Below are 14,129 nucleotides of genomic sequence, written 5' to 3' on the forward strand. Positions count from 1 at the left end.
ATATGTTAATTCTAGCAAAAAGAGAAAGAGGGTCTTGCCCTCGTGGACAGGCAAAAGGAATCTATTTATCACCATAAAGACTGAAAATATACTCAACGATTGCTTGCGAGGTGTGTGACAATTTGTAAACTTTTGAACAATTGAACATTCGAACTTTTGAAACATTCTTAATTGTATATTTACGTATGATAAATTCGCATTAATTTTAATCGAAATCTACTCCGTTATATTCAACCCTGAAAGAAAGTTTCAATGTCGATTTTCACCATTTCGTTTTGCAGATAGATAGAAACTTTAAATAGCAAAAGTGATAGCAGGATAAATCTACAAATATACTTTACAATGACTGATAATTGTCAGTTTAAAACTTTTTTATATAGACATTTCTGTTTCATGATAATTTTGAATGGAAAATAGCCATTATTGAAGATGCAGGTGCGCGACACAGGCCCTTTAGATTCCCTAGTTTTAAATATTTGTTACTTGAATTTGTTTTTCGTGTTTCCTGTCTGTTTGCATCAAATTATTAACACCGTCATTGAAAAGAATTTTAGTTTCCAATGAACGAATATGGATAGCCTATGCAAGAAGGTTCTAAGTTTCTTCACTTTTTTTTTAAAATGTTATGCCGTTTTTTTCTCTTTTGTTTATCTGTTTCGCCAATTATGCTCTTTTCTTAACCCTTTAGACACCAATTATTCTCCTTTCTTAACACCAATTATTCTCCTTTCTTAACCCTTTAGACACCAATTATTCTCCTTTCTTAACACTTTAGACACCAATTATTCTCCTTCTTAACCCTTTAGACACCAATTATTCTCCTTCTTAACCCTTTAGACACCAATTATTCTCCTTTCTTAACACCAATTATTCTCCTTTCTTAACCCTTTAGACACCAATTATTCTCCTTCTTAACCCTTTAGACACCAATTATTCTCCTTTCTTAACCCTTTAGACACCAATTATTCTCCTTTCTTAACACTTTAGACACCAATTATTCTCCTTCTTAACCCTTTAGACACCAATTATTCTCCTTCTTAACCCTTTAGACACCAATTATTCTCCTTTCTTAACACCAATTATTCTCCTTTCTTAACCCTTTAGACACCAATTATTCTCCTTCTTAACCCTTTAGACACCAATTATTCTCCTTTCTTAACCCTTTAGACACCAATTATTCTCCTTTCTTAACCCTTTAGACACCAATTATTCTCCTTCTTAACCCTTTAGACACCAATTATTCTCCTTTCTTAACCCTTTAGACACCAATTATTCTCCTTCTTAACCCTTTAGACACCAATTATTCTCCTTTCTTAACCCTTTAGACACCAATTATTCTCCTTCTTAACCCTTTAGACACCAATTATTCTCCTTTCTTAACACCAATTATTCTCCTTTCTTAACCCTTTAGACACCAATTATTCTCCTTTCTTAACCCTTTAGACACCAATTATTCTCCTTTCTTAACACTTTAGACACCAATTATTCTCCTTCTTAACCCTTTAGACACCAATTATTCTCCTTCTTAACCCTTTAGACACCAATTATTCTCCTTTCTTAACACCAATTATTCTCCTTTCTTAACCCTTTAGACACCAATTATTCTCCTTCTTAACCCTTTAGACACCAATTATTCTCCTTCTTAACCCTTTAGACACCAATTATTCTCCTTTCTTAACCCTTTAGACACCAATTATTCTCCTTCTTAACCCTTTAGACACCAATTATTCTCCTTTCTTAACACCAATTATTCTCCTTTCTTAACCCTTTAGACACCAATTATTCTCCTTTCTTAACCCTTTAGACACCAATTATTCTCCTTTCTTAACACTTTAGACACCAATTATTCTCCTTCTTAACCCTTTAGACACCAATTATTCTCCTTCTTAACCCTTTAGACACCAATTATTCTCCTTTCTTAACACCAATTATTCTCCTTTCTTAACCCTTTAGACACCAATTATTCTCCTTCTTAACCCTTTAGACACCAATTATTCTCCTTTCTTAACCCTTTAGACACCAATTATTCTCCTTTCTTAACCCTTTAGACACCAATTATTCTCCTTCTTAACCCTTTAGACACCAATTATTCTCCTTTCTTAACCCTTTAGACACCAATTATTCTCCTTCTTAACCCTTTAGACACCAATTATTCTCCTTTCTTAACCCTTTAGACACCAATTATTCTCCTTCTTAACCCTTTAGACACCAATTATTCTCCTTTCTTAACCCTTTAGACACCAATTATTCTCCTTCTTAATCCTTTAGACACCAATTATTCTCCTTTCCTAACACCAATTATTCTCCTTCTTAACACTTTAGACACCCATTATTCTCCTTTCTTAACACTTTAGACACCAATTATTCTCCTTCTTAACCCTTTAGACACCAATTATTCTCCTTCTTAACCCTTTAGACACCAATTATTCTCCTTTCTTAACCCTTTAGACACCAATTATTCTCCTTCTTAACCCTTTAGACACCAATTATTCTCCTTTCTTAACACCAATTATTCTCCTTCTTAACCCTTTAGACACCAATTATTCTCCTTCTTAACCCTTTAGACACCAATTATTCTCCTTTCTTAACACCAATTATTCTCCTTCTTAACCCTTTAGACACCAATTATTCTCCTTTCTTAACACCAATTATTCTCCTTTCTTAACCCTTTAGACACCAATTATTCTCCTTCTTAACCCTTTAGACACCAATTATTCTCCTTTCTTAACCCTTTAGACACCAATTATTCTCCTTTCTTAACCCTTTAGACACCAATTATTCTCCTTCTTAACCCTTTAGACACCAATTATTCTCCTTTCTTAACCCTTTAGACACCAATTATTCTCCTTCTTAACCCTTTAGACACCAATTATTCTCCTTTCTTAACCCTTTAGACACCAATTATTCTCCTTCTTAACCCTTTAGACACCAATTATTCTCCTTTCTTAACCCTTTAGACACCAATTATTCTCCTTCTTAATCCTTTAGACACCAATTATTCTCCTTTCTTAACACCAATTATTCTCCTTCTTAACACTTTAGACACCCATTATTCTCCTTTCTTAACACTTTAGACACCAATTATTCTCCTTCTTAACCCTTTAGACACCAATTATTCTCCTTCTTAACCCTTTAGACACCAATTATTCTCCTTTCTTAACCCTTTAGACACCAATTATTCTCCTTCTTAACCCTTTAGACACCAATTATTCTCCTTTCTTAACACCAATTATTCTCCTTCTTAACCCTTTAGACACCAATTATTCTCCTTCTTAACCCTTTAGACACCAATTATTCTCCTTTCTTAACCCTTTAGACACCAATTATTCTCCTTCTTAACCCTTTAGACACCAATTATTCTCCTTTCTTAACACCAATTATTCTCCTTCTTAACCCTTTAGACACCAATTATTCTCCTTCTTAACCCTTTAGACACCAATTATTCTCCTTTCTTAACACCAATTATTCTCCTTCTTAACCCTTTAGACACCAATTATTCTCCTTTCTTAACACCAATTATTCTCCTTCTTAACCCTTTAGACACCAATTATTCTCCTTCTTAACCCTTTAGACACCAATTATTCTCCTTTCTTAACACCAATTATTCTCCTTCTTAACCCTTTAGACACCAATTATTCTCCTCCTTAACCCTTTAGACACCAATTATTCTCCTTTCTTAACACCAATTATTCTCCTTCTTTACCCTTTAGACACCAATTATTCTCCTTCTTAACCCTTTAGACACCAATTATTCTCCTTTCTTAACACCAATTATTCTCCTTCTTAACACTTTAGACACCCATTATTCTCCTTTCTTAACACTTTAGACACCAATTATTCTCCTTCTTAACCCTTTAGACACCAATTATTCTCCTTCTTAACCCTTTAGACACCAATTATTCTCCTTTCTTAACCCTTTAGACACCAATTATTCTCCTTTCTTAACCCTTTAGACACCAATTATTCTCCTTTCTTAACACCAATTATTCTCCTTCTTAACCCTTTAGACACCAATTATTCTCCTTCTTAACCCTTTAGACACCAATTATTCTCCTTTCTTAACACCAATTATTCTCCTTCTTAACCCTTTAGACACCAATTATTCTCCTTTCTTAACACCAATTATTCTCCTTCTTAACCCTTTAGACACCAATTATTCTCCTTCTTAACCCTTTAGACACCAATTATTCTCCTTTCTTAACACTTAAGACACCAATTATTCTCCTTCTTAACCCTTTAGACACCAATTATTCTCCTTCTTAACACTTAAGACACCAATTATTCTCCTTCTTAACCCTTTAGACACCAATTATTCTCCTTCTTAACCCTTTAGACACCAATTATTCTCCTTCTTAACACTTTAGACACCCATTATTCTCCTTTCTTAACACTTAAGACACCAATTATTCTCCTTCTTAACCCTTTAGACACCAATTATTCTCCTTCTTAACCCTTTAGACACCAATTATTCTCCTTTCTTAACACCAATTATTCTCCTTCTTAACCCTTTAGACACCAATTATTCTCCTTCTTAACCCTTTAGACACCAATTATTCTCCTTTCTTAACACTTAAGACACCAATTATTCTCCTTCTTAACCCTTTAGACACCAATTATTCTCCTTCTTAACACTTAAGACACCAATTATTCTCCTTCTTAACCCTTTAGACACCAATTATTCTCCTTCTTAACCTTTAGACACCAATTATTCTCCTTCTTAACACTTTAGACACCCATTATTCTCCTTTCTTAACACTTAAGACACCAATTATTCTCCTTCTTAACCCTTTAGACACCAATTATTCTCCTTCTTAACCCTTTAGACACCAATTATTCTCCTTCTTAACACTTTAGACACCCATTATTCTCCTTTCTTAACACTTTAGACACCCATTATTCTCCTTTCTTAACACTTTAGACACCCATTATTCTCCTTTCTTAACACTTTAGACACCAATTATTCTCCTTCTTAACCCTTTAGACACCAATTATTCTCCTTCTTAACCCTTTAGACACCAATTATTCTCCTTCTTAACCCTTTAGACACCAATTATTCTCCTTCTTAACACTTTAGACACCCATTATTCTCCTTTCTTAACACTTAAGACACCAATTATTCTCCTTCTTAACCCTTTAGACACCAATTATTCTCCTTCTTAACCCTTTAGACACCAATTATTCTCCTTCTTAACACTTTAGACACCCATTATTCTCCTTTCTTAACACTTTAGACACCCATTATTCTCCTTTCTTAACACTTTAGACACCCATTATTCTCCTTTCTTAACACTTTAGACACCCATTATTCTCCTTTCTTAACACTTTAGACACCCATTATTCTCCTTTCTTAACACTTAAGACACCAATTATTCTCCTTTCTTAACCCTTTAGACACCAATTATTCTCCTTCTTAACCCTTTAGACACCAATTATTCTCCTTCTTAACCCTTTAGACACCAATTATTCTCCTTCTTAACACTTAAGACACCAATTATTCTCCTTTCTTAACACTTTAGACACCAATTATTCTCCTTCTTAACCCTTTAGACACCAATTATTCTCCTTCTTAACCCTTTAGACACCAATTATTCTCCTTCTTAACACTTTAGACACCCATTATTCTCCTTTCTTAACACTTAAGACACCAATTATTCTCCTTCTTAACCCTTTAGACACCAATTATTCTCCTTCTTAACCCTTTAGACACCAATTATTCTCCTTCTTAACACTTTAGACACCCATTATTCTCCTTTCTTAACACTTAAGACACCAATTATTCTCCTTTCTTAACACTTAAGACACCAATTATTCTCCTTTCTTAACACTTAAGACACCAATTATTCTCCTTCTTAACCCTTTAGACACCAATTATTCTCCTTCTTAACACTTTAGACACCCATTATTCTCCTTTCTTAACACTTAAGACACCAATTATTCTCCTTTCTTAACACTTAAGACACCAATTATTCTCCTTTCTTAACACTTAAGACACCAATTATTCTCCTTTCTTAACCCTTTAGACACCAATTATTCTCCTTTCTTAACACCAATTATTCTCCTTCTTAACCCTTTAGACACCAATTATTCTCCTTCTTAACCCTTTAGACACCAATTATTCTCCTTTCTTAACACCAGTTATTCTCCTTCTTAACCCTTTAGACACCAATTATTCTCCTTTCTTAACACCAATTATTCTCCTTCTTAACCCTTTAGACACCAATTATTCTCCTTCTTAACCCTTTAGACACCAATTATTCTCCTTTCTTAACACCAATTATTCTCCTTCTTAACCCTTTAGACACCAATTATTCTCCTTCTTAACCCTTTAGACACCAATTATTCTCCTTTCTTAACACTTAAGACACCAATTATTCTCCTTCTTAACCCTTTAGACACCAATTATTCTCCTTCTTAACCCTTTAGACACCAATTATTCTCTTTTCTTAACACCAATTATTCTCCTTCTTAACCCTTTAGACACCAATTATTCTCCTTCTTAACCCTTTAGACACCAATTATTCTCCTTTCTTAACACCAATTATTCTCCTTCTTAACCCTTTAGACACCAATTATTCTCCTTCTTAACCCTTTAGACACCAATTATTCTCCTTTCTTAACACCAATTATTCTCCTTCTTAACCCTTTAGACACCAATTATTCTCCTTCTTAACCCTTTAGACACCAATTATTCTCCTTTCTTAACACTTAAGACACCAATTATTCTCCTTCTTAACCCTTTAGACACCAATTATTCTCCTTTCTTAACACCAATTATTCTCCTTCTTAACCCTTTAGACACCAATTATTCTCCTTCTTAACCCTTTAGACACCAATTATTCTCCTTTCTTAACACTTAAGACACCAATTATTCTCCTTCTTAACCCTTTAGACACCAATTATTCTCCTTCTTAACCCTTTAGACACCAATTATTCTCTTTTCTTAACACCAATTATTCTCCTTCTTAACCCTTTAGACACCAATTATTCTCCTTCTTAACCCTTTAGACACCAATTATTCTCCTTTCTTAACACCAATTATTCTCCTTCTTAACCCTTTAGACACCAATTATTCTCCTTCTTAACCCTTTAGACACCAATTATTCTCCTTTCTTAACACTTAAGACACCAATTATTCTCCTTCTTAACCCTTTAGACACCAATTATTCTCCTTCTTAACACTTAAGACACCAATTATTCTCCTTCTTAACCCTTTAGACACCAATTATTCTCCTTCTTAACCCTTTAGACACCAATTATTCTCCTTCTTAACACTTTAGACACCCATTATTCTCCTTTCTTAACACTTAAGACACCAATTATTCTCCTTCTTAACCCTTTAGACACCAATTATTCTCCTTCTTAACCCTTTAGACACCAATTATTCTCCTTCTTAACACTTTAGACACCCATTATTCTCCTTTCTTAACACTTTAGACACCCATTATTCTCCTTTCTTAACACTTTAGACACCCATTATTCTCCTTTCTTAACACTTTAGACACCAATTATTCTCCTTCTTAACCCTTTAGACACCAATTATTCTCCTTCTTAACCCTTTAGACACCAATTATTCTCCTTCTTAACCCTTTAGACACCAATTATTCTCCTTCTTAACACTTTAGACACCCATTATTCTCCTTTCTTAACACTTAAGACACCAATTATTCTCCTTCTTAACCCTTTAGACACCAATTATTCTCCTTCTTAACCCTTTAGACACCAATTATTCTCCTTCTTAACACTTTAGACACCCATTATTCTCCTTTCTTAACACTTTAGACACCCATTATTCTCCTTTCTTAACACTTTAGACACCCATTATTCTCCTTTCTTAACACTTTAGACACCCATTATTCTCCTTTCTTAACACTTTAGACACCCATTATTCTCCTTTCTTAACACTTAAGGCACCAATTATTCTCCTTTCTTAACCCTTTAGACACCAATTATTCTCCTTCTTAACCCTTTAGACACCAATTATTCTCCTTCTTAACCCTTTAGACACCAATTATTCTCCTTCTTAACACTTAAGACACCAATTATTCTCCTTTCTTAACACTTTAGACACCAATTATTCTCCTTCTTAACCCTTTAGACACCAATTATTCTCCTTCTTAACCCTTTAGACACCAATTATTCTCCTTCTTAACACTTTAGACACCCATTATTCTCCTTTCTTAACACTTAAGACACCAATTATTCTCCTTCTTAACCCTTTAGACACCAATTATTCTCCTTCTTAACCCTTTAGACACCAATTATTCTCCTTCTTAACACTTTAGACACCCATTATTCTCCTTTCTTAACACTTAAGACACCAATTATTCTCCTTTCTTAACACTTAAGACACCAATTATTCTCCTTCTTAACCCTTTAGACACCAATTATTCTCCTTCTTAACACTTTAGACACCCATTATTCTCCTTTCTTAACACTTAAGACACCAATTATTCTCCTTTCTTAACACTTAAGACACCAATTATTCTCCTTCTTAACCCTTTAGACACCCATTATTCTCCTTCTTAACACTTTAGACACCCATTATTCTCCTTCTTAACCCTTTAGACACCAATTATTCTCCTTCTTAACCCTTTAGACACCAATTATTCTCCTTCTTAACCCTTTAGACACCAATTATTCTCCTTTCTTAACACCAATTATTCTCCTTCTTAACCCTTTAGACACCAATTATTCTCCTTCTTAACCCTTTAGACACCAATTATTCTCCTTTCTTAACACTTAAGACACCAATTATTCTCCTTCTTAACCCTTTAGACACCAATTATTCTCCTTCTTAACACTTAAGACACCAATTATTCTCCTTCTTAACCCTTTAGACACCAATTATTCTCCTTCTTAACCCTTTAGACACCAATTATTCTCCTTCTTAACACTTTAGACACCCATTATTCTCCTTTCTTAACACTTAAGACACCAATTATTCTCCTTCTTAACCCTTTAGACACCAATTATTCTCCTTCTTAACCCTTTAGACACCAATTATTCTCCTTCTTAACACTTTAGACACCCATTATTCTCCTTTCTTAACACTTTAGACACCCATTATTCTCCTTTCTTAACACTTTAGACACCCATTATTCTCCTTTCTTAACACTTTAGACACCAATTATTCTCCTTCTTAACCCTTTAGACACCAATTATTCTCCTTCTTAACCCTTTAGACACCAATTATTCTCCTTCTTAACCCTTTAGACACCAATTATTCTCCTTCTTAACACTTTAGACACCCATTATTCTCCTTTCTTAACACTTAAGACACCAATTATTCTCCTTCTTAACCCTTTAGACACCAATTATTCTCCTTCTTAACCCTTTAGACACCAATTATTCTCCTTCTTAACACTTTAGACACCCATTATTCTCCTTTCTTAACACTTTAGACACCCATTATTCTCCTTTCTTAACACTTTAGACACCCATTATTCTCCTTTCTTAACACTTTAGACACCCATTATTCTCCTTTCTTAACACTTTAGACACCCATTATTCTCCTTTCTTAACACTTAAGACACCAATTATTCTCCTTTCTTAACCCTTTAGACACCAATTATTCTCCTTCTTAACCCTTTAGACACCAATTATTCTCCTTCTTAACCCTTTAGACACCAATTATTCTCCTTCTTAACACTTAAGACACCAATTATTCTCCTTTCTTAACACTTTAGACACCAATTATTCTCCTTCTTAACCCTTTAGACACCAATTATTCTCCTTCTTAACCCTTTAGACACCAATTATTCTCCTTCTTAACACTTTAGACACCCATTATTCTCCTTTCTTAACACTTAAGACACCAATTATTCTCCTTCTTAACCCTTTAGACACCAATTATTCTCCTTCTTAACCCTTTAGACACCAATTATTCTCCTTCTTAACACTTTAGACACCCATTATTCTCCTTTCTTAACACTTAAGACACCAATTATTCTCCTTTCTTAACACTTAAGACACCAATTATTCTCCTTCTTAACCCTTTAGACACCAATTATTCTCCTTCTTAACACTTTAGACACCCATTATTCTCCTTTCTTAACACTTAAGACACCAATTATTCTCCTTTCTTAACACTTAAGACACCAATTATTCTCCTTCTTAACCCTTTAGACACCCATTATTCTCCTTCTTAACACTTTAGACACCCATTATTCTCCTTCTTAACCCTTTAGACACCAATTATTCTCCTTCTTAACCCTTTAGACACCAATTATTCTCCTTCTTAACACTTTAGACACCCATTATTCTCCTTTCTTAACACTTAAGACACCAATTATTCTCCTTTCTTAACACTTAAGACACCAATTATTCTCCTTTCTTAACCCTTTAGACACCAATTATTCTCCTTCTTAACCCTTTAGACACCCATTATTCTCCTTCTTAACACTTTAGACACCCATTATTCTCCTTTCTTAACACTTAAGACACCAATTATTCTCCTTTCTTAACACTTAAGACACCAATTATTCTCCTTCTTAACCCTTTAGACACCAATTATTCTCCTTCTTAACACTTTAGACACCCATTATTCTCCTTTCTTAACACTTAAGACACCAATTATTCTCCTTTCTTAACACTTAAGACACCAATTATTCTCCTTTCTTAACACTTAAGACACCAATTATTCTCCTTCTTAACCCTTTAGACACCAATTATTCTCCTTCTTAACACTTTAGACACCCATTATTCTCCTTTCTTAACACTTAAGACACCAATTATTCTCCTTTCTTAACACTTAAGACACCAATTATTCTCCTTTCTTAACACTTAAGACACCAATTATTCTCCTTCTTAACCCTTTAGACACCCATTATTCTCCTTCTTAACACTTTAGACACCCATTATTCTCCTTTCTTAACACTTAAGACACCAATTATTCTCCTTTCTTAACACTTAAGACACCAATTATTCTCCTTCTTAACCCTTTAGACACCAATTATTCTCCTTCTTAACACTTTAGACACCCATTATTCTCCTTTCTTAACACTTAAGACACCAATTATTCTCCTTCTTAACCCTTTAGACACCAATTATTCTCCTTCTTAACACTTTAGACACCCATTATTCTCCTTTCTTAACACTTAAGACACCAATTATTCTCCTTCTTAACCCTTTAGACACCAATTATTCTCCTTCTTAACACTTTAGACACCCATTATTCTCCTTTCTTAACACTTAAGACACCAATTATTCTCCTTTCTTAACACTTTAGACACCAATTATTCTCCTTTCTTAACCCTTTAGACACCAATTATTCTCCTTCTTAACCCTTTAGACACCAATTATTCTCCTTCTTAACACTTTAGACACCCATTATTCTCCTTTCTTAACACTTAAGACACCAATTATTCTCCTTTCTTAACACTTAAGACACCAATTATTCTCCTTCTTAACACTTTAGACACCAATTATTCTCCTTCTTAACACTTTAGACACCCATTATTCTCCTTTCTTAACACTTTAGACACCCATTATTCTCCTTTCTTAACACTTAAGACACCAATTATTCTCCTTTCTTAACACTTAAGACACCAATTATTCTCCTTCTTAACCCTTTAGACACCAATTATTCTCCTTCTTAACACTTTAGACACCCATTATTCTCCTTTCTTAACACTTAAGACACCAATTATTCTCCTTTCTTAACACTTTAGACACCCATTATTCTCCTTTCTTAACATTTTTAGCACCCATTACTTCAGTCTTTATTCTATATTTTTTGCCTATCTTTATTTGTCCCCGATTCTGCACCTTTGGCCCTTTGCTCTCTATTCCATTAACACTTTCCAGAACCTTATAATGCACATTGCTATAGCAAACATCCAAATCTTGATGCCAACGTTATTATTTTCAAAATACTGACTCGGTTGATATCAACTGGACCGTCCTAGTAAACAATACTTCGTGGTGCAAACGTTAATAATTGGATATTACGAACTGTAATGTTTTAAAATGTAATGCTATTATGAACCAAAAACAGAAATCTAAACTTCGAAAATTGTGCCAATTTATTAGAATTATAAATGACAAACTGGATTCTCTCTGATGTTAACCTGTCGGCTATACTAATTATACCGTTGTAATATAACTCATATTTAATGCTTTCTCAACAAATGTACAATGCAATAGTCGGTTAAAGAGCTCACCAGAGCTCATGTTTTGTCTGTAATTATGTATATGTTACAGTAAATAGGTGAAATTAGGAATTACATGTAATTACTAAAATTTAGGAATTACATGTAATCCCCGATGCACCTAGTAAATACTAGTAATTTCTGAAATGGCCTAGTTATTACCAGTAATTACTAATTTTAAAATGAATTTTTACACCTATTTACTAACTGGTAAAACAATGTTGTAATATGGTCAGCTGATCAAAAGTTAGGGTAATACTAACTATAGAAGATCAGTGAGCAGTCTTTTAAAAAGTGATTAGCCTAAAATGCATCTTTTTTTATAGGAGCATTAGCTACGAGATATAAAAAAAAAATTTGTTTGTTAAATCATTAATGAAAATGATATAGTGAAATTATAATTCACTTTTAGCAGCCAATTTGGATCTATTTTACTAAAAAATAAGCTGAGAAACCTGCTTGATGAGTTGTGCACTTGCAAGTGAATAAATGGACCTCATTAAATACTTATTCATGTGACCTTCAATTCAACCCCTAGCTGTAGATAAGTTACCGATGGATTCAGATTTAAAATTGTAAAGGTTTCATGGAACCCAGTATATCGCCTACATTTGCTGTTAGTCTCAGGCTCAACAAAAATGGGAAAAAAATATTAAAATTTTCCTCCATATACTATCTTTTGTCTAGGACTGGAAGAAGCTTTTGTCCAAATTTGGTTAAAAACCAGGATGGTTTATGAAATCTAATAAATTTTTAAGAAAAACTTTTATTGGAGAGTGTATGTAATGATAACTGGAGAAAAAAGAACGAAGTCCATTTATAAGGAATATACGAAAAAGGATATTTTTTTCCATCTTTACTTCTGGATATTATCTCATGATCATAAACAAGCTTCTGTCCAAATTTGGTAGAAATCCAGGATATTTGAGAGAAAGTTATTAAAATCTTAAAAACTTTAACCACAGTGTGATTGTAATGTTAACTGGCATAAAACTAGATTTATAAGTAAAATACGGAAAAACTTAATTTTATTTTTACAAAATTTACTTGAAAATTATCTTATTTTCTGTTCAAGTTTGACAGAAATCTAGGATAATTTAAGAAAGTTATAAAAATTTAAAGAAGTTTGAGGGGTAGGCCTTGGTACAACCAAAATTTTCCTCTCGTTTAATTTTTCTTATATTTACATCATTTTAAAGGTAGGGGTCCATACATCATCTGCCAAAGTCTTACGGAAATTCACCGTTTCATTTTATGTTTAGGGTATATTGAATATGACCAGTTTTGGGGTACCCTACAAAACGGTCGAAAACACTAGTAGGTAAAAATCATTGAGTGTTTTTGCACATGTTGTCATTAGAAATACCTATGACTGTTAAATTGCATAGAAGAAACATATTTTAAAGTAAATCTGAAACATAATGGTAATACAAATAGCCTGAATGTTAAAATAATACAGGTTTTAATCATTGATACGGTGAAAAGTCTGGCCAGCTCAGATAACACATTTTTTTTCAAATTAAGACAGAAAAAAAATTGTCGTTTAATTCCTGCAAAAATTTTTTAAACACTTGTTGATTATTACTCTTTAAAATCACAAATTTTTGCTTTATCGAATGTTTATCATCAAAAAGAGGTGGCGAAGTTGCCTGTAAACTTCTCACAATATTTTTCAATTTTGGAATGATATCATTTGTCTTGCATGCTCAATATGATTTTTAGGGAGTTTCAAAACTTTAATAATAACCATTTTCCAGTTTTAATTCACAAACACTACAGAGTATACACTGTATGTGTCTTATATTCCTTAATCCTTAATTAAGTAAGCTCTAAAATACCTACACTGTACGTTCTTATTTTGTATCTTGATTATAACTTTAATTTTAAAACAAAAATATCAAGTTAGTAAATAGCTGTAAAAATTACAAAAAAAATCAGTGAATACCAGTAATCACTGAAACAACTAGTAAATACATGTAA

The sequence above is a fragment of the Mytilus edulis genome, chromosome 9 (assembly GCF_963676685.1).
Source record: "Mytilus edulis chromosome 9, xbMytEdul2.2, whole genome shotgun sequence".
Classification (NCBI taxonomy): Eukaryota; Metazoa; Mollusca; class Bivalvia; order Mytilida; family Mytilidae; genus Mytilus; species Mytilus edulis.